The sequence below is a fragment of the Pseudonaja textilis genome, chromosome 12 (genome assembly GCF_049901715.1).
Source record: "Pseudonaja textilis isolate UNSWEBS1 chromosome 12, rPseTex1.2, whole genome shotgun sequence".
NCBI lineage: Eukaryota > Metazoa > Chordata > Lepidosauria > Squamata > Elapidae > Pseudonaja > Pseudonaja textilis.
Genome location: NC_142001.1, coordinates 16577290 through 16603388, shown reverse-complemented (window position 1 = coordinate 16603388; position 26099 = coordinate 16577290).

Sequence of the window (26099 nt, the reverse complement as noted above, 5' to 3'; positions counted from 1 at the left end):
AGAGCACAACACCATGGTGTGATTATGTCGTTGGAGCTCTGGATTGTAAGGGTGTCAGTGCGAAAATCAGGCCTGGAATTGACGTCTTTGAAATCACACACGTTGCTGGGCTAGAAGTTGTAATTAAAAGGGTGAGATGCATCCATAAGGTCACAAGTCCCTCCTGTACATTAAAATACTTAGGCAACATCTGTTCAGGGGTGTAGCCAGACAAAGAAGATTTTCTGTTCTGTTTTTTTTCTCTCTCTCTCTCTCTCTTGTTTATATTTGTTTTGTTTTCAAAGGCTATAAACTGGCGTGGTAATCTTTTTCCATGGTGAGGGGCAGCAGTGATGGATTTCCTTGGATGGAATCCAGTAGTGGATTCTTAGAGTTAGAGGTTTAATGATCACTCACAGAAGGTCAAATGTGTCCCCCCCTTTTTTACCTCACACTTTGTGATGACACGGGGTGTGGCACAAAGGCAACACAGTCAGATAATCAGTAGGAGTCCCTTTATCAGCTCCAACTTTGCCCCCATTGTCCTGGCTATCTTCTGACTGAAGAAAAACTTTCCCAGGAACAGCCTTGGGCTGCAGAGAATCAAGTCCAAAACATGGTCAACAAAAACTGTAACTATAAATCCAATCAAGCCAAACTGAGGTAATTAGTTTGGCAGGGCAAGAGAAGGAATTCCAGACATGCAGGCATGGCAAAACTCAACACAGTTGTAAAGACTCCAGGAACTCAGATAAGCAAAGACAACACAGATAAAGTCATGTTCGCTCCCAGTAGCTGCCGCAGTCAGCATTCAATTCTTTTAAACTTTCATTCCCAAGTGTGGCTAATGAAGGGAATCAGGGCCCTTTCCTCCCCCATAAGCCACACAATCCCCATTGCTTCCTTCTCTGTTCCTCTCTGTGTGCCCTAGGATGAAGAGGGGTGGGCCTGGTCTTCCTCTGAACTCCCTCTCCCTTGTTTTACCTCTTTCTTGCTCTGCCCAGTTGGACTTTGCCTTTCCCCAGCCTCCTCCACAGCCAACGGAACCACCCTCCCACTCCCTGTCAGCTGTTCATCTTCCTCCTTGGATTCAGACGCTAACAGGGGCATGACACACTTCTGCAAACCATGGAAAATCACATCACTGTTATCACCAAATTTTGACTTTGAGGTCTGGTGGAACCCATGGTGGAACTCCATCTTTGGACAACTGAAAGACCAGGTGAAGATCCATTTCTTATGGATAGCATTATTGGCTTTTCTGCACATTGTAGAGGGTTGAATTAGGCAGTCCTTGTAAGAACGTCCAACTTCCAGCTGTGATTCTATGGAGTCCACTGATTCTGGAATCAAGAGGAACTTGGTCCTTGATCAAGAGGAATTTGGATTCAATCTTCTACTTTTTGTCATTGGATCCCATCTTTCTCACTGTAATGGAGACCACCAAAAACAAAATAGGAGGCCATAGCAACTAGAATAGAATGGAATAGAATAGAATGGAATGGAATAGAACAGAATAGAATAGAATAGAATAGAATAGAATAGAATAGAATTCTTTATTGGCCATATGTGATTGGACGTACAAGGTGACTGGATGCACAACGAGTCAAAAAGAGGGCTGTAAAAATATTTACAGACCCCTCACATCCCAGACATAAACTGTTTCAACCCCTACCCTCAAAATGATGCTATAGAGCCCTGCACACCAGAACAACTAGGCACAAGGACAGATTTTCCCCGAATGCCATCACTCTGCTAAACAAATAATTCCCTCAACACTGTCCAACTATTTAGTCGGCACTACTATTACTATTAATCTTCCCATCGCTCCTTATCACCCATCCCTCCCACTTGTGGCTGTATGACTGTAACTTTGTGGCTTGTATCCTTATGATTTATATTGACTGTTTCCTAGTAGGATTTGATTACTTATTGTACCCTATGACTATTATTAAGTGTTGTACTTTATGATTCCTGACCCTTGACGAATATATCTTTTCTTTTATGTATACAGGGGGCATCTGCACCAAGGCAAATTCCTTGTGTGTCCAATCACACTTGGCCAATGAAAGAATTCTAATTCTAATTCTAAACATCCACTCCTTTGCTAATGGTGTGAACATCAGGTCTCATCCTCTGTGGTTTGCTTGCTTAATGGATCTGCTGCGTAGTTGTGCTGTTTTCTATAGCTCCGGTATAGCTTAGCGATTTGTTTTTGGAAAGATTAAAAGCGCTTTTAATAACAGTAATAAAATGCTTTCCTGAGAAATGCCCCAGCCATGTATAAACCTTTAAAGGCAAAAGAGACTGTGCAGGTGATGTTTGTCATCCTGTAATTAATCCTAACAATGACCCCTCCCTCATTTTAGAGCAAATTTTAATTTAATAGCCTTGGGGTGTTAAGTGACCTGGTAGTTGGGGAAAACGTTGATCTGCCCAGTAAGCGAGGAAGGAAAACTACAAAGCCACTTGGGTAGGAAGCTCAGTCGCCAGACCGATTCATAAATGCGCTGGCTTTCTATATCATGCAACATAGAGCGAGGCTGGAAACATGGTTTGTAGATCATCCAAGATCAGTCAGGCCAGCAGCCTCCAACCTTCAGGGCACCAGGGACCAGTTCTGTGGAGAGAAGTTTTTCCACGGACTGCAAGAGGTGTGATTTTGTGTGTTGCTTGCATCCCATGGATTCGGCTCCCTTTGTTTGCTTGGACCGGTTGCTGGCATTCTGCGGTCCATAGATGGGGACCCCTGAGTTAGGCAGCTTTTATAGCCTGGACTTGCTAGCCTTACAGAAGGGAAAGTTTTCACCTGGATGGCTGTTATGCCCCCATCGCAGCCTGAATATGCAGAGGAGGAGCTGGAGCCAATGGAGATCGAGGGGGCAGCTTCGCTGGCTTCGGAGGAATGTGGAGAGGAGCGGGCCGAGGCAGCCCAGGGCCCCGCAGGATTGGACGGCTTATTAGCAGGGAAGAAGGGGGCCACGATGATTGAGAGAGGGCAAGCAGTGGACATGAGGAGCAATGGAGCTCAGGCGATGAACAAGGACCGCCCCCTCCTGATCCCTGAGCACAGAAAGTGGAGAGAAGGTGGGAACAGCACAGGCTGACCCGACTACTCAGAAGGAGAGCACCCCACCCCTCTTCATAAGGCACACCCTGAGGACTGAGATTTAAGGAGACACTGTGGGGAAGGCCGTTTGTCAACAAACATTGAATTGGTAGAGTTTGGTGTGCCGGTATAGACATTTGGAGTTTGGAGGACTGCTTGCTTCTTCCTATCTTCGTGGACTCATTTCCCTGTTCCTTTGTTTTGCTGGACTGAGTGCAGCCAGAGGCTGCTGTGTCTGTGTGTGTCTATGTGTGTGTGTGTGTGTGTGTGTGTGTGTGTGTGTGTGCATGCTTTGCTCTGGGACTTGCCAAGAATGTGGGAGCATTTGTGGGGGGAAATTTGGAGCATTGAAGTGGAGTTTGAACTCTCAGCTGGCTGTGTGACCTTCGTGCCTTGTCCTGGGTCATCACAGAGGGCTCTACGGATGGTTTCTGAGTCAGTATCCTTTTGTTGTGAAAAAGAAATGGATGTTTTAAATGCAGGAATGGAAGTAATATCGGTATCAGAGGTGGTATTCAGCTGGTTCGGACCAGTTTTGGAGAACCGGTAGTGAAAATTTTGAGTGGTTTGGAGAACCGGCAAATCCCACCTCTGACTGGTCCCACCCCCATCTATTCTCCGCCTCCCGAGTCCCAGCTGATCGGCTGGGTCTTCTTTTGTTGCACTGCATGGGAGAACGGAGCTGGAAAGCAGGTTAGTGGGGTGGGGAGGGAAGGGGGATTTTGCAGTATCCTTCCCCTGCCACGCCCACCAAGCCACACCCATAGAACTGGTAGTAAATTTTTTTGAATCCCACCACTGATTGGTATGCGTCCTTGGCACTGAAATAAGATTCAAGTGCCTCTGAGCTTGCTCCTCCCTGAGAAAACTCTCCTGTAGTGTTTATGTTTGTTGTCAAAAAGTTCATTACTCTCTAGTTTTGCTAGAGAATTTACTAGCCCTCAATTCATTCAGCTGCACTTCCATTTAGTGGAGGTCCCTCTCTCCTCCTTTTAACTTTCTCTCTGTATATATTACTCCTGGTTCTGCCTTTAAATTTCCTTTGTGTCTGCCTAGGACAGATAAATTGTGAACTCTGACCATGACTCATCAGACTCCGATCATTAACTCTAAACATATAATTTTAAATCACTTAACTATGTGGCTTAGGCACTGCTTCACGAAATCACTGTGGTGCACAGCTCTGCAAAATAGGTTTCCTGAGCAAGAGCATTTTGTTTGGGGAAGGAAAAAGACATGAATGTCCCCTTTCCGACTCGCACAGGGAGAAATAATGTGACAGCTGCGGCTAAGTTGTTGGGTAAATGTACTAACAATAACAATAATAATAAAAATCACAAAATGAAAAAAAAAAACCTGTAAATAGAAGGCCGTGGTGAAAGAGAGCAAAGATTTCCAGTCCCAAAACATCTGGAGCACCACTTGAACATCTCCGGCATTGACAAAATCTCCATCAGTCAATAGCAAAAGGCAGCTTGGCTTTTAACAACTTACATCCTGCAAGAAAACCTTTAATAGGTTTAGTGTTCAGTGTTAGTACAGAATGTTTTGTTTTGTTTTTTTTAAAAAAGATCTGTTGGACATTGTTTGGGCTATATGGCTTTTACTCTTGCAGCTTTTGCCGGTGGTGAATTTACGTCAAAGTGCCTAAATTGTTTCAACACTGTAAGGTAAAGGTAAAGGTTTTCCTCACACACATGTGCTGCTCGTTTCCGGCTCTAGGGGGCAGTGCTCATCTCCGTTACAGAGCCAAAGAGCCAGTGCTGTCCTGAAGACATCTCCGTGGTCATGTGACCAGCATGACTAAATGCCTTCAAAGGTGCACGCAACGCTGTTCCCTTCCCACCAAAGGGGTCCCTATTTTCCCACTTGCAATTTTCACATGTTTTTGAACTGCTAGATTGGCAGAAGCTGGGACAAGTAACGGGAGCTCACTCCATTACGCGGTGCTAGGGATTCGAACCGCCGAGCTGCTGACCTTCTGATCAACAAGCTCAGTGGCTAAGACGCGTACCTCAACAGTACGGTTTATACTAAATGTGTCAGGGTTTCAAGTAATAGACCCATAGAAAGCATAGAAACCTCCAAGGCAGGTAGGTTCCGCAAAGAAGAGCTTTATTGGATATATCATATTGGCAAAGATCTGGTGAAAACCAACTCTGAAGATTCCCACGGTTTTCACCAGTTTTCACCTAATTAAAAGTAAAGGTTTGTCACTTTCTCAAAAGAATCAGTCACATAGTCCAGTCACGGCGCTGTCTGTTAAGCAGAAGTCATTTGATGCTATTAAAGGTTTTCTTGCAGGATGTAAGTTGTTGCAAGCCAAGCTGCCTTTTGCTATTGACTGATGGAGATTTTGTCAATGCCCGAGATGTTCAAGGGGTGCTCCAGTTATTTGGGGATTGGAAATCTTTGCTCTCTTTCACCACGGCCTTCTATTTACAGGTTTTTGTTTTCATTTTGAGGTTTTTATTATTATTGTTATTGTTACTGCATTTACCCAACAACTTAGCCGCAGCTGTCACATTATTTCTCCCTGTGTGAATGTGTGGGATTATTTTGCTAAATAAGGAACAGATAAAATTTATCTGTTCTACGAATTATGGCAGGGAAAGATTCACGACTCTCTCCTTCTTTCCCCCCACCAAACTTTGATGTAGCTGAGGAATTATATAAAATATAAAAGGCTTTCTGCATTTCCATATGATTTCTTCCCGTCTCTGTTCTTCCTGGAGGCAAAACACAGTATGAGTTATGCTGTGACACCCATTCTCTGGAGGCTTATAAAAGTTTCTCTAATGTTTTAACTGACTTCATCTTCTTACGGCACTAACTTTGGGTTTCATCAAAATGACTAGATAACATCTCACCACAGAATATGGAAATGGGTACTTAAATGAAGAACAGTCCTAATAAATGCAACTTTCTCCTCCCCTTTGCAATTTGCAGAGAGCGTTATTCAAAAACATAAGGAGTGAATAACACGTATTTATAGCCCCAGGGATTTACTTAAAAAAAAAAAAAGACTTTTGCATGAAGAAAGGGAGTTTGTCAAAAAGAAAAAAAAAGTCCTATTTGTCATTGAAATGTTGCTGAAGTGTACCCAAAACCTTCAGGTATGAGAAGTTCTCAACTGATGAGTGCGATTCAGCCTGGAATTACGGCTGTAAGTCATGCCAGTCATTAAACTAGCCACCTTGTGACCATGCCTGATTTTAATGATCATTCCGATAGAGTAGACCACGGTTTTTGTGCTAACTTCAAACAGTTGCTAAGTGATGGGTTATAAGTTGACATCTACTGTATGTGGATGATCATTAAGATCTTGTGGCTTCCTATCTGTGACTTAAAGAAATACGATAACCAAGGAGAAATCGCCATCTTTTTTCCTCGTCCTCTCCTCCTCCTCCTCCTCCCCCTCTCCCTCTTCTCCAACAAAGAAGTCCTAACACTGGTGGTTATTGCTTCACTGTCAAATTTGAAAAAGAACGTCAAAGATTGCAGATGGACCTTGAGAAGAAAGCCCTTGAATTTCTTGATATTCAAAAATAGCTGGGTTTTGGTTTTTTTTGGCCGGTTGGGCATTTTTGCATGGGTTGGTGGGAGTTGAATTTAAAATACTGGCCCAGAAACAGTTTTCTCTTGGCTCCTAGCAGAGAAACCTATATGTGAAAAATTAGCTATTGCAGAGCTAACGAAGACAGTGTATTTATAAGAATTGGCCCTAGGGGGCAGAACATGGTTAAAGATTTTAAAAAGGGTTGGTTTGTTTCCCTCTATCTTTCTCTCTCTCTCATTGGATCCTATTTTTAAACCCTTGACCATAAATGGGAGATAGATAGATAGATAGATAGATAGATAGATAGATAGATAGATAGATAGATAGATAGGTAGATAGAGGATCTTTTCAAAATTGTGCAGATCAGATCTGTGTTTTTATATCTGTTGATGGACAGTCATTCTTTAAATGTTCTTCAACTGGAATTATTCTCATTATGGCAAATGTTTAATTTGCTTTACAAGCTATAATTCTGACTAATTCACTCTGACGTCAAAGCTGATATTTTTGTTTACATCAACACGACAGGAAGTAGATGGGAAGGGAATCAAAGTCCTGTATGAGATTCAGTGTGAACGATCCCGGTATTTGTAAAAAGATGCAGAATCTCAGAAAGTAACATATTTTCATAGTTCTGGCAGAGGTCAAGTTATACCGGTAGCCCCGCCAAGGGTTAGTTACATGCACCAAGAATCAGGTTTTCACAGAAATTATTTGGGTGACTGATTGTCCTTAGACAGAGTCTTTTACAATGAAATCTCTTAGCGTCCACCTGTCACTCAGGTGCAAGCAACCAGATCCACTTGTGAAACATTTAAGTCAGCAAGTTTATTGTGTTCTACCTATATTGCAAGCATCTGCCTAGGCTGCTTGCTTTTCAATGGGAACAATCAGACTAGATTTCATGGAACTTAGGTGGGGCCAGGCTTATGCCTTTTGTGACCGTGCAAAGACTCAAGGCTTGTTCCCCACTTGATCCCTCCCTCCCGCCTAGCTGGGAGTTTCCCTACACCAGTGATGGTTAACCTCTTTGGTGCTGAGTGCCCAAAGCATGCGTGCATGCACGCAAATGCACACGTGCATGCCCCAATCCCCCAAATGCAGTGCAAGCACCCTCTGCACATGTGCTCCATCCCTGCGCATTCCCTGTACATGTGCCCCCCCACCTCATATGCATCTCGGCCCCCGTTTTGGCTTCCAGTTTGGTGCAGATGGCTTTTCAGGCCCAAAAAGGGCCGTGGGAGAGGGGGCTTGTGATCTCTGCAATTTCTCTCTGCGCTCCCAGGCTTTCTCCTCCATTCCTGCCACAGAGAGGCACCAGCAGAGGGTGGAACTTGCGGAGATTGGGGAAGGCACGGGCGGCAGGAATGCAGGAGAAAGGTTGGGTGCGCTGGCAGGGAAACTGTGGAGATTGTGGAAGGCCACGCCCCCATGCATGCCTGGCAAAGATCCAAAGAGCAGCTGGCCAGCAGGAAGCATGCACAAGTTGGGAGCTGGGCTGGGGTGATGGCAGGCATGCCTGCAGTGAGGGCTCTGTGTGCCATCGGTTTGTCATCACTGCCTTACACCATCGGAGCATAGTTGATCTGCTTATCAAATCATATTTTGCATGTCGACTACTTAGAAACCCATGAACGGAGCCGGGATCATTCTAATCTTCCAAATGGAGGGTGGTTCAGAGAGCAGAGAGCCCGTGGGGAAAAATGGATCTTCTGGTTCCCACCAGCCAACGCTCTTTGGCTGAGGGGACCTGCAGCGTGCCCATTGTCAGAACTGCCACCTCACGCTTGGGCACGGCTAATGTTCGAGGCCAATTTGCCGTGAACTCAGGGGGGAGTGAGCTGTTTGAGAGGGGATAGACTAGCGATGTGTGTTGTAACCAGGGGTAGGATTCAAATTTTTAAACAACTGGTTCTGTGGGCGTGGCTTAGTTGGTGGGCGTGGCTTGGTGGTCATGTGACTGTCTGGGCGTGGCCAACTCAGCATCACTCACATCGAGGCACGCATCTCCTCGCCTGGCCTCTCATGACTGTGGAGATGCTGCAACAGTCGTAAGTGTGAAAAATGGTTATAAGTCACTTTTTTGGCGTGTGAACTTCAATTCTGGCTTTCCTTTACTGCCTTTCAGATGCCTGCCAATCAACATTGTCCCTTTTGCAACAAATGGAGCCAAGGGTCGTTTTTAATCAGAAGTCTAAGCTGAATCAGGTCTGGCACCCATTTTGCTCGATCTGGTTGGATGGCAGACACTCTTGGAAAAAGGAAAAAAATCCAAAATGGTTATGCTAAGTGGCTCACTGGATGCCATCCCTGAGCACAGATTCCTATTTCATTTTCCACGGGTTAGAACTTGGAAGTTATTGCAACAATAAAAGGAAAAGGTAAAGGTTCCCCTCGCACATATGTGCTAGTCATTTCCAGCTCTAGGGTATGGTGCTCATCTCCGTTACAAAGCCGAAGAGCCAGCGCTGTCTGAAGACGTCTCTGTGGTCATGTGGCCGGCATGACTAAATGCCAAAGGCACACAGAACACTGTTCTCTTCCCACCAAAGGGGTCCCTATTTTTCTACTTGCATTTTTTTACGTGCTTTCGAACTGCTAGGTTGGCAGAAGCTGGGACAAGTAACGGGAGCTCACTCCGTTACACGGCGCTAGGGATTCGAACTGCCGACCTTTCTGATTGACAAGCTCAGCGCCTTAGCCATTGGGCCCTTAAAAACCCCCTCTCTCAGCAAGTGTTCAGCCTTATAATGTTGGTGGTAGACCAAGCCCATAATAAAACCTGAAAGCCCTTTGAATCATTTTCAGCTTCTTTCCTCTCTCCAATTATTATTTTCAAGACATAAAGTGAAGAATGGTTAAAAAAAATAATAATTAACTCTTGTATTCCTCCAATCAGATATTGGGGCAATAATTGCAAACCTCTTGATCTTCAAGAGGCGGGGAATGGAATTCGGCTGATGAATGAAATGGTGATAATTGTTTAATGGCTTAAATTGGCTCCATTCTCTCCTCTCCTCTCTGCCTTTTATCTTAATTATCTGCTGGAGTGCTCTGGCTCCTTGTTTTGCCTCTACTTAGCTCATGTTTCTTCAATTAACTCCGGAAAGCGGCCTTCTCTTGTCAAAGTCCCTGACCTCCAAATCTCCATAAGTTAATGCATGGTTGTCCTTAGAATATAGTTTTGAAAAGGAATTTTTTAGGATGGGGCTGAAAGAACTATTGAGCCTTGATTGTCATCAGCTGAGCAAATGGGTGGTCAGCTTGATGACTTTCCACCGTTGGTAGTCCCAGTCCTTGAGGACCTGGCACACAGAAGAAAGGGACAACCTCTTTTCTAAACCACCAGTTGCTTCTACAATAAACATAGGAGATGCCTGCAGACTTCTGGAAATCTTCACAGCCAAATCACTGTGGCCAACTCGCCTTGGGGCAACTCACTGCAGGACAATCCAACAATTCAATTTCATTACCTAAAATAAATAAAAACATTATTTTAACTTTTGTCATTCACATTTCATTTTGTCCTTCTTTTGCATCCTTTTTTAAATGATTCTATTCCATCATTTCTTTGATATTAGTGTAATGTCTTGTTACACTAATATCAAGGTGGAGGAGGAGGAGGAAGAAGAAGAGGAGGAGGAAGAAGAGGAGGAAGAAGAAGGAGGAGGAGAAGAAAAAGAAGAAGAGGAAAAACAAGAAGAGGAGGAGGAAGAAGGAGAAGAAAAAGAAGAAGAGAAACAAGAAGAGGAGGAGAGAAGAAGAGGAAGGAGGAGGAAGAAGGAAGAAGAGGAGGAATAGAGGAGAAGGAGAAGAGGAAGAGAGAGGAAGAAGGAAGAAGAAGAAGAAGAAGAAGAAGAGGAAGGAGGAAGAAGAAGAGGAGGAAGAAAGAGGAGAAGTAGTGGAGGAGGAGGAGACCTCGAATTTTTAAAACCAATATATGAATGAGTACAACATATGGCCATACTACCTATTACCACATGCCTTTGAGAAGATACTTTGCACATTTGAAAACATGTGTTTTTCCCGGCTTTTTTATCGCTACCTGCAGGGTGAACACTCAAAATGAGCTCAAAATAAGTTTTCTGCTACCATCCATGTATGGTAACGAGGTGAATACATCACCATGTCTTTCCCTGTCAGCTTGCTTCTTCAAAATGGATGATCATTTCAACCACTCTCATCTTTTGTGGAAGGCACCTGTCAGGGAACTGGTTCTGTGTGAGGCTTTGATTTATGATGGAAGGTATAAAAAACCCCCCACAACTTAATGTAGCTTTAATGGCAGGGAAGCAAACACATTAGAACCGGAGGTATTAATTGCACAAAAATATTTTAATTTCAGCTCTGGCATTTGCACAACCTGGCTAATGATTTGTATGGAGGGGTGTCATAATATTGGCAGCGATTGCCGTTCTGATTAATTGCCACCCTGGTGCAGGATTCAAGAACTCTGTAGAAGTGTCCATGCTCAATTTGAGATAACAAGAGAAAAGTTGGGTTAATGGGTTCTAATATTCAATCTTCCAAAAGCAACAATGAACCGTTTTATTCCTTCTGAGCTTGTTAGCAAATTCAGCCTTGGTCATGCTGAGCAACAGTAATAGCTGATGTTGGGTTGGTTGCTGGGGTTAGGCAGTATCTTTGCTAACTGTTGCTCGATTGAGAATTTCTTGAATGATTTTGGTGGCCGTTTGAGGTAGGTAGGTAGGTAAGAAGGGAAGGAAGGCAGGAAGGTAGGTGATGTAAAGAAGAAGGAAGGGAGAACGGGGAAGGAAGAGAAGAAGGGGAAGGGATTGAGGGAGGATGGAAGGAAAGAAGGAGAAAGGGGAAGGAAAGGAAGGAGGGAGAAAGATGGGAAAGGAAGGAAAGAAGGAAGAAAGGAAGGCAGTAGGGGGAAGGAAGAAAGAGGGAGGGGGGAGAAAGGGATGAAAGGAAGAAAGGGAGGAAGAGGGAAGGAGGAAGGGGAAATAGGAAGGAAGGGAGGGAGGAAGGGAGACGGGGAAGGAAGGAAGAATGGGGTGGAAGGAAGAAGGAAAGGAGAAGGGGAGGAAGGGGAAGGGGAAGAAGGAAGAAAGGAAAGGAGGGAGGGAGGAAGGAAGGAAGAGAGGGAGGGAGGGGGAGGAAAGGTAGAAAGAAGGGAGAAGGGAAGGAAAGGAGAGGTGGGAGAAGGTGCAACAGAAGGGGAAGAAAGGAGGAAGGAAGGAGAAAGAGGGAAAAGAGAGAGAGGGAAGATCGCTAAGAAAATTGACATTTATTGATTAGAAATTATGTACTCTTCCCCAAGGGACGGTTGCCTTTCATTTCCAATCAAGCTCCATTCTTTTCATCTGTGTTTCCACCAGCCTGATAGATATCATGGCGATTACTTAGTGTGTGTGTGTGTGTGTGTGTGTAGGAAGGTTTGTGCAGCGTTCAAGAAAAAAACCACACACGTTAGGATGCAAGTATAGTCCACATGTTATTATGTGGCATCTAGAGATTCCCACCCCTGTCAATACAGCACATTCTAAAATATAGGACTTCTATAAAATTGATTCTCCTATTTCAAGCAGCTTTTCAGAAATCTGCTCCCAAAGTCATCGGTAATAGAAAAATAAATGCAGAGTAAATAGAATTTCACAGCAGTGCAACTCATTGGGAAATCATCTTTAATACATTAGGAGCCGCTTCCTTTCAGAAGCAGCGAGCTGTAAAAGAGAAGAGAAAGAGGCAACTTCAGGTTTTGATTACTTCCTCGGTTCTCCTCCTTTGTTTCCGTTGAGCAGGTTAAGTAGGAAGAGATTTGCTTCTCCAAAAGCATTTTTGGGGGATTCTCCTTGTGGAGAAGATCAGACAAGAGGCGTGTATTGTTCAGTTTGTGAACATAACAAATGTAGTCAATGGTAAACAGTGTGAACTGGATGATGATGATGAAAATGACAAGGATGGGAAGTCTGTGGAAGTGTAGAAGCTGTGACAGGACGGGTTGTTTAAGTTCACAGTCTTGCATTAACAACCTGCCAATGAAGGAAAGTCTGGTGGTTTGATATGTTGGGGCTCTCTTGGGAAAAAAAAAATCTCTTGGTCAACAGGGGTAGGAAAATCAACCGTAGACTTTCAAGTGCTGTTGAGTTCCTCATCATTTCTGCTCTTAGCTTGAGGTGAAAATTGTTCAGCATAACTAGGAAGGGCCAGGGGGTCTCCATCTCCATTTATCTCCACCGCCTTTTCCATCTATCTCAGTCTCCATCATCTCCATTTCCATCAAGTTTTAGCCACAAGAGGGATCTTCATCTCCATCTATTTCCATCTCCACCTTTATCTTCATCTCCATTTATTTCTATCGCCATCATCTTGAACTCCAACTTCATCTGCATTTATCTCCACCTCCACCTCCATCTCTATCTCCACCTCCACCTTCATCTCTATCTCTATCATCTCCAGCTCCCTCTTGTTAATTTTTTTAGCCACAAGAGGCAAGGAACAATCTCTTATTAAGCCAAATATAGCTTCTTTCCTAATTTTTCCAGTTACATGAGAGGTCATACCACGAACAATATTTCTATCTCTGTAGAACTCTTGGTGCAGACATAGCTATGTTGTTTTCCTTTAAAGGATCGAATGTGTTCCTTGTTCAAGTCCTTTAATGTACTTTCCACCTTGAGGCAGAAAGATAAATAAAAGCAAACATATAATGCAAAGAGTTTGCCGTTGTGAGCCAGGGCTGGTTTCTGAAATGTCTCGTGAAGTCCTCTTCTGTTGCATCAAGACAATGCCTTGGAGATGAAAAATGATTTTGTGTAAAAAGTTATCTTTGCGCAAAGAGACTACGGAAATAGCATTTCACAGCAGGCTTTATTACTTTCTCTTAAGATATATAGACATGTGTTATCAGTTTAAGGCAGCGATTGGATTCCTCAAGCAATAATATAACTCCCAAAGTCAAAGAAGGAGTTTTGTCATCAGGCCTGCAACTTGAAATTGTGAAGGCTGATTCAGGAGCAAGTCCCTGGCTTCAGCTGGGCTGACCATCCGACGGTTCTTGGTGGGACTGTAGCTATGAACATCCAGTCTTCAATTGGAATTTTAATGTTGTGTTCCTTTATTTGTCCTCAAAGCTTCAAAGCACGATTGCTGAGGTTCTTCCCCCCACCCCCCAGTGTTTTATTTTATTTTCATTTATTAGAAGATCATCACTGGGTCAATTTGCTGACTCTGTAAACTGCTTAGAGAGGGCTGGAAAGCACTGTGAAGTGGTATATAAGTCTAAGTGCTATGGCTATTGCATTTTGTTAACTGGGCTTTAGCGTGGAGCCAATATACTGCAGAACCCCTTTGAAGATTTGTTCTAATCACGGGGGGTTCACCCTAAAATTTGAGACGATGCCACCAAACCTCGGTATTTGCATGCTCCCAAAGCAAGAGCAATTTTGCACTGCGGTGGTGTGAAAACTTGCTGAATCTCGGAATTCCAAGCTATTTATTTTCATTTGAAGACGGTGCATCATAAACGTTGACGTCCAGGGAAACATCAGAAACAAATAGATCTTTTCATTCTAGGCCGTGTAGCAGAATAGGGCTGTTTAAATATGCAGATTGATCAACATGAAAACAATATATCTATGTATGCACCTTGAAATTGCTAATCTGTTCCTGTGAGGACTGGTATCGTGGGAGTAACTGAAATTTATTAGCGGGCCAGCATTTATTTCTATCTGTCTATATTTAGTAAGCGGGAGGCCAATAGACATTTGGCAGTTGGATGAGTACAAATTACTACAGCTACTGGAAAATATGAGATTTGTATAAAACCAATATAATATGTGAAGCCAATCTAAATTCAGAACCCATCCATTGCTGAAATATATTTCCCTTTTGGTGCAAGCAAATCAGTGGGTAGGGGCTATAGAAAGCTAGCACCCACCCCCTTCTAGAAGAATGAAATATTGTGAGAAATATTAAAAAAAAAGGCAGGATAAAATATTTCCCTTAAAAGAGAAATAAAAACCTTAAGGAAGAGCTCCAGTGGATATTTTGTGCCCATTAAGAAAGACCCATCCTATCTACAAAAGACTTTCAGGCTCCAGGATGATGGGATTAAAACATAATAGGATTAACCCGTTACCATTTATCAACAGATAAATTTATCTACATTGTACAATCTCCTAAGAACATTGCAAACTTCCAAACTTCAACCAAACTTAGCTCAGACAACCTGTAGAGATAGCTATGAGACACCTACAACAGCCAATAGAATACATGCTCTTGCACAGGAACAGGAAGCTCAAGTGCAAAGCCCAGAAAGGATATAAAAGCCACCCACTCTCAACTCCACATGGTCAAGTTGCCCAGAGCCGCAAACCCATGTGGTTCTACTTCATCATTAAATCATCTTCCCAATCAGTCTCCAGCCTCCATTTTGTCTCCAGTGCCCTTCTCCCGGCTTGGAACTGAACCAGGTGGATATTTCTTCCAGCAATACGGCTGTGCCAAGTTGACTAGAAGATTGATAGTAAAGTCCTTTTCACATTGATGCTTCAGCTTTGCAATTCCCATATGCTAATCCAGCGAGGAAGACCTGCACCAATATTTTATATGCCTTGGGTATCAAGATTCAATCCTCAATGTCTGTGGAGATTCTCAGCCATCCAGGTCGTGGTTGTGCCAAAGGTGCTTTTTCCAAAAGCAGCTGAACTTTCTTGGTTCTCCTCGAAGACCTTTCGCTCCCCATCCAAGAAGCTTCCTCAGTTCTGATTGAATGGTGGAGAATTCAGTCAGAACTGAAGAAGCTTCTTGGATGAGGAGCGAAATGCCTTCGAGGAAAACCAAGAAAGTCCAGTTGCCTTTTGCAAAAAGACCTTTAGGAGTCAAACCTCAATAATTTTGACATGGAGAATAAAGTCAGATGCAGGAAATCTTCAACTCATGACCTGTAATTGAGCCTGGACTTACAGTTGCAATTCCATACTATATCTAGTCATTTTTTCCTTCGTTCTTATGCATTTTATGTTCTTTTGAAACTCAATAAAGTTTTCTGGGCAAATAAAAAGACGATTTGTGAAAATCTATCCAGGAGCTTAATTTTTTAAAAAATTTAATGTTTAACATCGTTTGGAAATTATGATTTTAGAATATTGTAAACCATCTCAAAGGAAATATTATTTCATATGAACGACACATCAAAGTACAGGTATTCCTTGATTTATGACCACAGTTGACCCTAACATTTCTGTTGTTAATTGAGACATTTGTTAAGTGAATTTTGCCCCATGTTACGACCTGTCTTGCCACCGTTGTTACTGTATGTGAATCACTGCAGTCAATAAGTGAGTAACACAGTTGTTAAGTGAATCTAGCATCATAAATATGAGTCAAGTACCGAGTGTCTGAATTTTAATCATATAACCATGGGGATGCTGCAATGGTCGAAGGTGTGAAAAATAGTCATAAGTCCCTTTTTTTCAGAGCTGTTGTAAGTTGGAATGGTCACTAAATGAACTGTTGTAAGTCAAGGACTATCTGTGCATGAATTTCATCCCACAATGAAAAGAAGAGGAAGCCACAGGTTGAATTCTCCATATTTTTCTTCCCTACCCTGATAAACCTTGGAGGAGGCTTCTTATAACTTATCAAATGTGTAACTTTCTAATAAAAGTAGACTTACAAATAGTGGCGGTATTCTACTGGTTTGGCCTGGTTCGGCTGAACCGGTAGTAAAAAAATAATAATACCGGTTTGGCTGAACCAGTATTTCTTTCCTTTTCTTTTTTCCCTCCCAACGATCAGCTGTTCCGACAATCAGCTGTGCCAGGATCCCCCTCGTTGTCTTACTGCTTCGCCCAGGAGGCTTCCCTGAGGCCCAGGAGGCAAAAAGGGATGGGCAGAGGTGTGTGTGTGTGTGTGTGTGTGTGTGTGTGTGTGCACGCTGTGTGGTCCCCCCACACTCCATTTTTTGCCTCCTGGGCCTCAGGGGAGCCTCTTGGGAGCAAAAACAGTCTTGGGAGCAAAAACAGCGCACGGGGGGGAAGAATGCTGCAAGGAGAGAAGAAGAAGAAGAAGAAGAAGAAGAAGAAGAAGAAGAAGAAGAAGAAGAAGAAGAAGAAGAGGAGGAGGAGGAGGAGGAGGAGGAGGAGGAGGAGGAGGAGGAAGAGGAGGAGGAGGAGGAGGAGGAGGAGGAGGAAGAAGAAGAAGAAGAAGAAGAAGAAGAAGAAGAAGAAGAAGAAGGAGCAGCCATGCCCACCCAATCACATGGCCACTCCCACCTAGCCACGCCCACAGAACCAGTAGTAAAAATATTTGCATCCCACCCCTGCTTACAAGTAATAATATTACTTCCATTCCGTGATCTTACCTTGACTACATTTTCAGAGAAGTGATATGTAGATGAAATGCGTCTTATCAACTTTCAAGCCAGTATTGTTTCCTATTCATTTGCCGTTATGGAGTTTTTAAGAAACGAAAAAGCTGCGTTGAAGAGTAAGCTGACAATGCAGAGTAGAAGTTAAATCAAGGAGCTCCTCTGAGCAAGTTTACACACAATGTTGCAGAATTAAAAGCTGGAAGATGGGGCAGGAGGAAAGAGCAGAACTATCTGGAATAAAAAAAACAACCATCTTGTCAATGTGACTTCATTTCTTACATTCAAATGGCCACTTTCCTTTATTTGTAGCCTGCAATTTTAAAGTTTTTTACCACTTAAGCTTCTTCTCTGCTTTTGACTGGTGTTGTCAATTCTAATTTATCTGGCATCAGCTTGGACAATAGAGGATAAAAGAGTCTATAGCTCAAAGAGAAAGCCAATAATTTGCAAATAAAAGAATACAGCCTCAGGGTTAAAGACATCTCCGACTGTAGCATGAATAGCTTAATTTTTTTTATTTCAAACACTGAACATTTTTTGAAACCATTTTTGCAATTGCAGTTCCTGTCTTTAAGAGCTCCAGTGACAAGGCGTTTAATATACTGCCCGTCATAAATCCAAACAATACAGGGAGTGTGTATTTTTTTTGTATTTTTTCTGAGATTTTTTTTTATTACATAAGAATAATAAAAAATGTCACCGTCAAAGAGCTGAACTGGAGCAAATTTGTTGCATTTTCCTTAATTAAACATTGAGAACAGCCTGCAATAAATCTGGCAATCTTAAATGAGGCATGCGAGTTTTTCACAATGGGAAATAGCCTTTTATTTGTTCAGAAAAGCAAGTGGAAATACGTTCACAATATTTCTACAAGTAACATGGGTGCCTTCATATTTAATTCATTGATCAAAATTAAATATGGCCTGTTACTGATCTTAGAAAATGCCTTTCAATTTCTAAAAGAATATCTTCATTTTCTTATCAAATATTGCATTTATTATAAGGCCAGTTCTAGCTTATCGACTTGAAGAATACAGTCTCCTAGAAGTTTTATCTCTCAAAGCGGAGACAGGATTTTATAGGCAGAAGTAAATATTTTTATTTAGCCTATTCTTCCATGCAGGTGATATTACAGTGGAAACTTGGTTGGAATGTGGTGACTGTTGAAAATGATGATTTACTATCTTCAATTAAAACTCGATGTGAATGTTGGCATGACTCACTTTCTTCTTAAAAGGTTAATTTGCTGAGCATCATCTGGAAGGAAACATTGACAACGACTTCTATAGTTATGTGGTACCAAGAAAAGAGAATATTGGGAGCTCAGGGATTGATCTGCGAGGCCCTTGGTACTTTCTGAGCTTGAAATTGTTTACTTGCAGATGCTTCATGACCTAACGAGGGAACATCATCGGTGCTAATGTTGATGATGATAGCATTGATGATGTTTCCTAATTGGGTCATGAAACGTCTGTAAGAAAACAATCAAGCTCAGAGAGCACTAAGGACCTCACAGTCCTCCTCCTCCTCCTCCTCCTCTCCACAAACCCCACTCCACTTCCTTCTAGCACTGATGATGTTCCCTAATTGGGTCATGAAACATCTGTAAGAAAACATTGATTAACTGTTGTGACTGCCAGGAAATTTCTCCTTAGTTCTAAGTTGCTTCTCTCCTTGGTGAGTTTCCATCTGTTGCTTCTTGTCCCGCCTTCAGGTGCTTTGGAGAATAGCTTGACTCCCTCTTCCTTGGGGCAGCCCCTGAGATAACTGGAACACCGCTATCATGTCTCCCCTAGTCCTTCTTTTCATTAGACTAGACATACCCAATTCCTGCAACGGTTCTTCATGTGTTTTAGCCTCCAGTCCCCCAATACTGTCAACATTAAATGCAATATATGGATTCTTTTGCTATTTCAGCATCATGGGTCAGATTCCTGCAGCCAAGGGTTGTATGGGGCTAATGGCACTTTTGGAATTTGAGAAGAGCTTACAGCTGCATTAAAAAAAAAAATGAATTGCTTAGGACAGACTTTGCTTCTTCATCATATTAACAGTCACAGTGGCTCTGACTTGTCACAAAATACCCATTTACAAAGAGATGAATTGGTCGGGTTGCTTCTTGCCATCTCTCCAAAAATCTCCTGGTCATTGTAAATCACTTGTAATTTATCTGGTCTTTTCTTTTTTCCTGAATAGGTGACACATTAAAAAAACAAAAAAAACCATTTGGCCACAGCCACCTAGATTTTTTTATTTTTTTACTTTTATTTTATTTTTGAAGGGGATGTGGTGGCTCAGTGGCTAAGATGCTGAACTTGTTGATAAGATCGGCAGTTCAGTGGTTCGAATCCCTAGTGCCATGTAATGGAGTGAGCTCCCATTACTTCTCCTAGCTTCTGCCAACCGAGCAGTTTGAAAGCACGTAAAAAATACAAGTAGAAAAATAGGGACCCCTTTGGTGGGAAGGGAACAGCATTCCATGCGCCTTCAGCATTTAGTCATGCCGACCACATGACCACGGAGACGTCTTCAGACAGTGCTGGCTCTTCGGCTTTGTAACGGAGATCATAAGTGCTAGTCATTTCCTAGAGCAGGAAACGACTAGCACGTATGTACGAGGGGAACCTTTACCTTTACCTAGATTTTTACTTTTTAAAGAACCCTATGTAAATGGAGGAATAGAAGCTTTCTTATAAATCAGAATGACCCTTGAGGCTATTGGCTTCTCAAAGTTTTTTTCCAACAGGGAAAGAATTTTAAAATAATTATGTGGGATGATTTACCTCTGCAGTGCCTTAGTGTCAACTCGTAAAGCATTCCTAGGCCTGTTTTTGAGTTGCCATAAGCAGATCTAATTAGGGCAATTGCCAGAACCCTGACACTTAGATCCTGGGTAACTTATTTTCTTTTTAGATTTCTTCAAAATGAATGCATGGTGGCCATTTCCTAGCAGGATTTTATCAAAGCTGTTTTGTGATGGGACTCATATCACTTTAATTTTGTCCCTTTACTGGTGGTCCCAAAAGTTCAGAAAGCCTGATGAACCTGTCCAGAGACAAAATAATCGGAGAGACTTTAAAGAGGCTCTACTCACCAATAGTCCCTTATGGACCACTGATGGACAGACACTTGGGAATGCCAGAATCTCTTCCCTTGAGGTCTGGTCTCTTTCTTTTCTCCTCCAAAGCCTGTTTTGAAGGCTGTGTCGTCTTGAGAAATTTATGCTCTGCTCTCTTGTGCCATTTTTTGCTACGCTCCATTGTTTCTTTCTACCCTAGCAAATCAGATGATTGATCTACTCCATACAAGGTAAAACGACTGGATGTTGTCCAGAAGGAAATGATTGATCTGAAAAAAATGAAAAAGAGAGGTTGTACGTCTTTTCAAAAAAAGTTTGCAATATCTATGACAGGATGGTTTTCAAGTATTCCAATAGCAAAAGCTGCATTTTTCATGGGGGATATGACAAGAGACAGATATTCTTGGGAGGCCTGTGAAAAATAAAATGATCGGAGGAGGAGACTGTCAAACAGAATGATGTTGTTGCAAACGTTGTATCTGGAACAAACAGATCTGGCTTTCAACTGTGCATCCCTCTCTTATGGAATAATACAGCTAGTCCTCAATTTACAACTACCATAGATTGATCTTTTGGCAAAGGCTGGAGTCAGTCTGCAATGCTGTATTTAATCATTGTGCCGCCAGATCTCCTAGCAGCTCTTCAAAACAGAGGTAGTATTCATCCGGTTTGGATCAGTTCTGGAGAACCGGTAGCGGAAATTTTGAGTAGTTTGGAGAACTGGCAAATCCCACCTCTGACTGGCCCTGCCCCCATCTATTCTCCCCCTCCTGAGTCCCAGCTGACCGGCTGGGTCTTCTTTTGTTGCACTGCATGGGAGAACGGAGCTAGAAAGCAGGTTAGTGGGGTGGGGGTTTTACACTAACCTTCCCTCAGGAGTGGGGAGGGAATGGAGATTTTGCAGTATCCTTCCCCTGCCATGCCCACCAAGCCATGACCACAGAACCAGGAGTAAATTTTTTTGAATCCCACCACTGCTTCAAAGGCTCTGGATATTGTATCCCGGATTTGAGGGGGAGGTCACACATTATGCACCCCTAGCAAAGATGTGTGTGTGTGTGTGTGTGTGTTTGTTTCAGAGAAGCTGCTATTTCTTGGTTGAGGATCTTCCATTTGTAATGTCTACGGAGATTCTCAGTCATCGAAGTCCTGGATGTCCCAATGGTGCTTTTTCAAAAAATCCTTCCTTCCTTTGCCATTCAGTCTGAACTGAAGAAGCTTCTTGGATGAGAAGCGAAACATCTTCAGGTAAAAACCAAGTCCAGTTGCCTTTTGAAAAAGCAACTTTGGGACTTCCATTTCTAGTTTGTTGCTTTTTCAAAAGGCAAATGGACTTTGCTTTTATTTATTTATTGAAATTGTACATAATAGAAATCTTTTCCTTCAACCCTGTCGTGGGAACCATGCTATTGGTTCCCATGACGGGGTTAAAGGAAAGGATTTATATTATGTACAATTACGATTATGAAGCACCCTGCAAAAGTTCCCGTCAATGTAGTATGGAAAAACAATCTGGCTGTTGATCGCAGTCTAATCTCGTACATGTTTAATTGAGGATTTCTCCTTCCCTTCTGAGTGGGTGACTTTCCTGTTGGCTTATTTCTTCTTTTGTCTCCCTTTGTTTGTTTGTTTGCCAGCGTAAGTACGAGATAATAAGGAAGCTCTTCCGTCGTTTCAAACAATTCTGATCACATCTGCATTCCGACTTCTGTTGGTAAACATTTAGCTCTGGCATTTCTTGACTGAATGCCTTGGATTTGATTAAATGTGCAATGGTTTATTTGGCAAATAACGTTTTGATTACTTCAAGCTTGGCAATTGTGTTCCTATTTAATTTCCTCCAGAGGCAGGACAATAATGGAGAATCGCTGCTGCAGTGGTTGATTTCTTGGCTGAACTGCCCCAAAGCATAAAAGGAAATGAAGTGTGATGGGAATCTGGTGAAGCTTGAAGATAGATCACTGTCATCCAGAGAGGTGGCTTCTTAGATCTTGAAGCTGGCAAGAACAGAGCTGAAAGCTCAAATTACAAGATTAAAAAAGAAAAAAATAGAGAGACAAGGCTGGGCAGTTCTGATGAACCTACAAGATTATTATGAGGACAATGCTCCTGTGTAGATGTGCCAAGACGGCCTAGCCATTATGCTCAACGAAACACAAGTTATTGCTTTCTAGCACCCTTCCAGTTTTGCCACCCGGAGCTGCTAATTTCATTAACCGTAACCTCACAGTCCATCCCACTTAGAGAGGGCTGTAAAGCACTTGAAGTGGTACGTAAGACTGAGTGCTATTGCTATTATGCCTTCCTAGAAGGGTCTAGGACAACTTGATGTGGCCAATGTGGCGTGGTCAACTCTCCGTGGCCAATTTGCCATGGTCATTTCACTGTGGCCAACTCGGCATGGCCAATTCAGCATGGTCAACATGGCATGGCCAACTTATCATGGTCAACTCGCCATGGCCAACTTGACCTGGTCAACTTACTGTGGCCAACTTCGCATGGCCAATTCAGCATGGTCAACATGGCAGGGACAACTTATCATGATCAACTCTCCATGGCCAACTTGACCTGGTCAACTTGCTGTGGCCAACTCAGCATGGCCAATTCAACATGGCTAATGAGGCATGGCCAACTTACCATGGCCAACTCACTGTGGCCAACTCACCATGGCCAACTCACCATGGTCCACTTATTGCGGGCCAACTCATCATAGGACAAGCATTACACTAATATCGAGGAAACGGTGGAATAGAATCATTAAAGAAAGGGTGCAAAAGGAGCAACAAAATAAAATGCGAATGACAAAAAATAAAATATATTTCTTAATTATTTTAGCTGCTTAAGTTGAAATGCTGAATTGTCCTGCAGTGAGTTGTCCTGCAGTGAATTGGAGGTGGTGAGTTGTCCTGCTGCAACTTGGTTATGGCAAGTTGGGCATGCCAAGTTGGTGGTGGCTAGTTGGCCCCACAAAGTTGTCTCATGGAATCCTAGAGAGGCTAGCTGTTCCAGCCAATAGCTCTATGGACATCATTCACCACAAAGGAGAGGGAGTCAACCTATTCTCCAAAGCTCCGGAAGGCAGGAGAAGCAGCAATGGATGGAAACTCATCAAGGAGAGAAGCAACCTAGAACCAAGGATGAATTTCCTGACAGCGAGAACAATTAACCAGTGGAATGGCTTGCCTTCAGAGGCTGTGGGTGCTCCATCACTGGTGGCTTTTAAGAAGAGATTGGACAGCCATTTGTCTGAAATGGTACAGGGGTCCTTGCTTGATCAGGGGGTTGGACTAGAAGATCTCCAAGGTCCCTTCCAACTCTGTTGTTCTTGGGTTAAATCTCCAACCAGTGCCAGCAAATTCTATATATTTTCATACAATGGATAAGCAGAGTGCTTAAATGCACCAGGGGGAGGGGGGAGGGAATAATCATCTTTATTTAATTGTTAAATAATACTTTTTATAAAGCTTACCTTTATATTGAATTAAACCAACATTCTGTGTCTATTCTGGCTATATCTACTCTTTAAAGCATTGCACTCAACTGTTCTGACCCAAACCTTGTTCCAAGGAAACAAACATGAACCAGAGGTAACAGAAAAACCTTTTAATGATTCTTTATGAATTCCATTCCTTCATGGTTAAAACGCTTAATTAATTATCTCTGATAAAAACGAGCCTTGTCAAAGTGGTGCAAGGCTGCCAAGAACACTAGATAAAGTTACTAAGAAATATTTCAAACACAAAGAGTCTCCAAACACCAACCAAGATATTCCAAAAGTCCACAAGGCTTGAGTGCAAAAACTTCTTTGCTTCCTGCAAAGAACTTCATGTTTCTCAGCTGGCTTTTATGTCTTGAGGGAGGGGCCATTACCTTGCAGCCTTACTCCTGAGTCACCCATGCTGCTGCAGCTGCTCTTTCCTTCGAGCAGCCCTGCGTGCATGTGCACTGGGCACAGGCTCCTCGGGGACCTCTTCCTCACTGCTGCCAGCCTCCAGAATCTCCAGAGGCAGCATTCCACTCCCTGATGGTCTTGGCCCCATCCCTTCATCACGCGCAGCCCCCTCATCTGAGTCCTCACTCTCCGAGACCTCAGCCGTCCTCACCTGCTGCCAGTGAACACCAACACCAACAGACTATATGAAATGTGGCCTTTAAACGTGGAGTTTTATTAATGGACTAAATCATAACTTTTTTTAAAAAAAATGCTTGTCCCAAGTTAAGAAATAACTCTTTATAAAGTGAATTGTCAAGAATCACTCTTGCAGAGCTGTTTTCCTTTACATTCAGCCTGCTGTGATTATACCTCCTACACAATTTCATATTGCCTGTCCAGAGTTAAGAACATTTGGCAAAGTGGAGGTATTAATTTAGACCTGCCATTAAGAATAATGGAATGTTGAATCATCTCACTTCTCAAGTAGTGCAGAGTGTTGAAGTGGTTGAGGATCTTTGATTCAAATGTACCCAACATTCTCCTTCTGAAAAATACCAAACTTTCTTCAAGTTGGGAAACTTGCCCAGAAATATGGAATAGGGCTTTTTTTAAATTTCCTTTTAAAATGGTATTTTGAAGGTTATTTTTTTGGACTTTATTATAAACCTGAGATGTAAATAATGGAAGAGGAGTTTAGCAAAGCTGATACTCATTTAATAATACATGTAATAATTGCGGCGGTAAGAATAATATTTGCCCAAAATTGGAAGGCAAGAGAAATTCCCAGGGAGGATGATACAATTGATAAAGTACTAATGCACTGAAATGGATAGGTTGACATTAGAACTGAAGGATAAAGATGAGACAGAATACCATAAAATATGGAATAAATTTTACTATTGCAGGGATATGAAAGGGAGTTCATAAAATTGGTATAAGAACTAAGGGTGAAACAGGGAGGATGTGAGGGACTACTTATTTGAGGAGTAATGAGAAAGAATTAAAAGTTATAAAGTGCAAATGTATATATGTACAAAATTTCTTTCTGAGTGTAATACGCACTGACAAAAATGCATGTCAAAGAAGACCACCACGTTCAATGTTTTTAATGTGTACATTCAATAAAATTTATTTAATAAAATGGAATGTTGAATTGTCACACTTTTAAAGTAGTGCAGGGTGTGAAGTGGTTGAGGATCTTTGATTCAAATATACCCAACATTCTCCTTCTGAAAAATATCAAACTTTCTTCAAGTTTGGAAACTTGCCCAGAAATATGGAATAGGGCTTCCCCCCACACCCCTTCCTCCCCAGATATGAAAGGGAGCAGAAGCCCTTTTAAAAATGTCCTCACATTCAGAGTCCACCAGTAAAAGATTTTATTCTGTCTGGTTTTCACTGGAAAGCCATTTCCATGAAGTTTGAAGCTCTCTTCTTCAGGTGGGTGTTTATCAGCTGTAGAATATTAACAGTTGGGTTTTTCTCGAGTTTCTGTAAGTTTATATTTTATTTGAAATGGTTACATGCATTGAGTTCCCTGGGGGAAAACAGGTTATGAATTGCAGTCAAGGAACAGATCAGCAAATATCAGTACCTTACTTTACAGGATTGTTGTAAGAGCGAAGCTAAGGCTTATTTAGAGTTCTCCCAGTGAAACATCAAAGCTGAGGAAAGCCATTCATGCTGCATGTCAATTAAATGAACGGCTATTGCCTTTGTCCATCAATATGATTGATTACACCGTGTGCACCAAAGAGCAGTGCTAGACAGAAATATTGGCCTTGCAACTTAGCTGTGAAACCTTCTCTGAAATAATCTAAGATCTAACACTCCCACCTTCCAGAGGCTACCAAAATATTTTATTTTCCTCAAGGGGTGAGGGATATAAGAAATATCATAGTTAGATTAGCAGTAGGGAGGGAGGGGAATTAGCCTCCAAGTCTAGTATTTAACAATGAAATGAATGAAAGAGAGCCTATTGAAGTTTAGAGCCTTGACAATTTTACCTCAAAATGTATGGATTTGGGATTTTGTGAGATTAGAAAGTAAAACGCTTGATTGATGTTGCTATGCTACCTTTGAATGAGACAAGACACA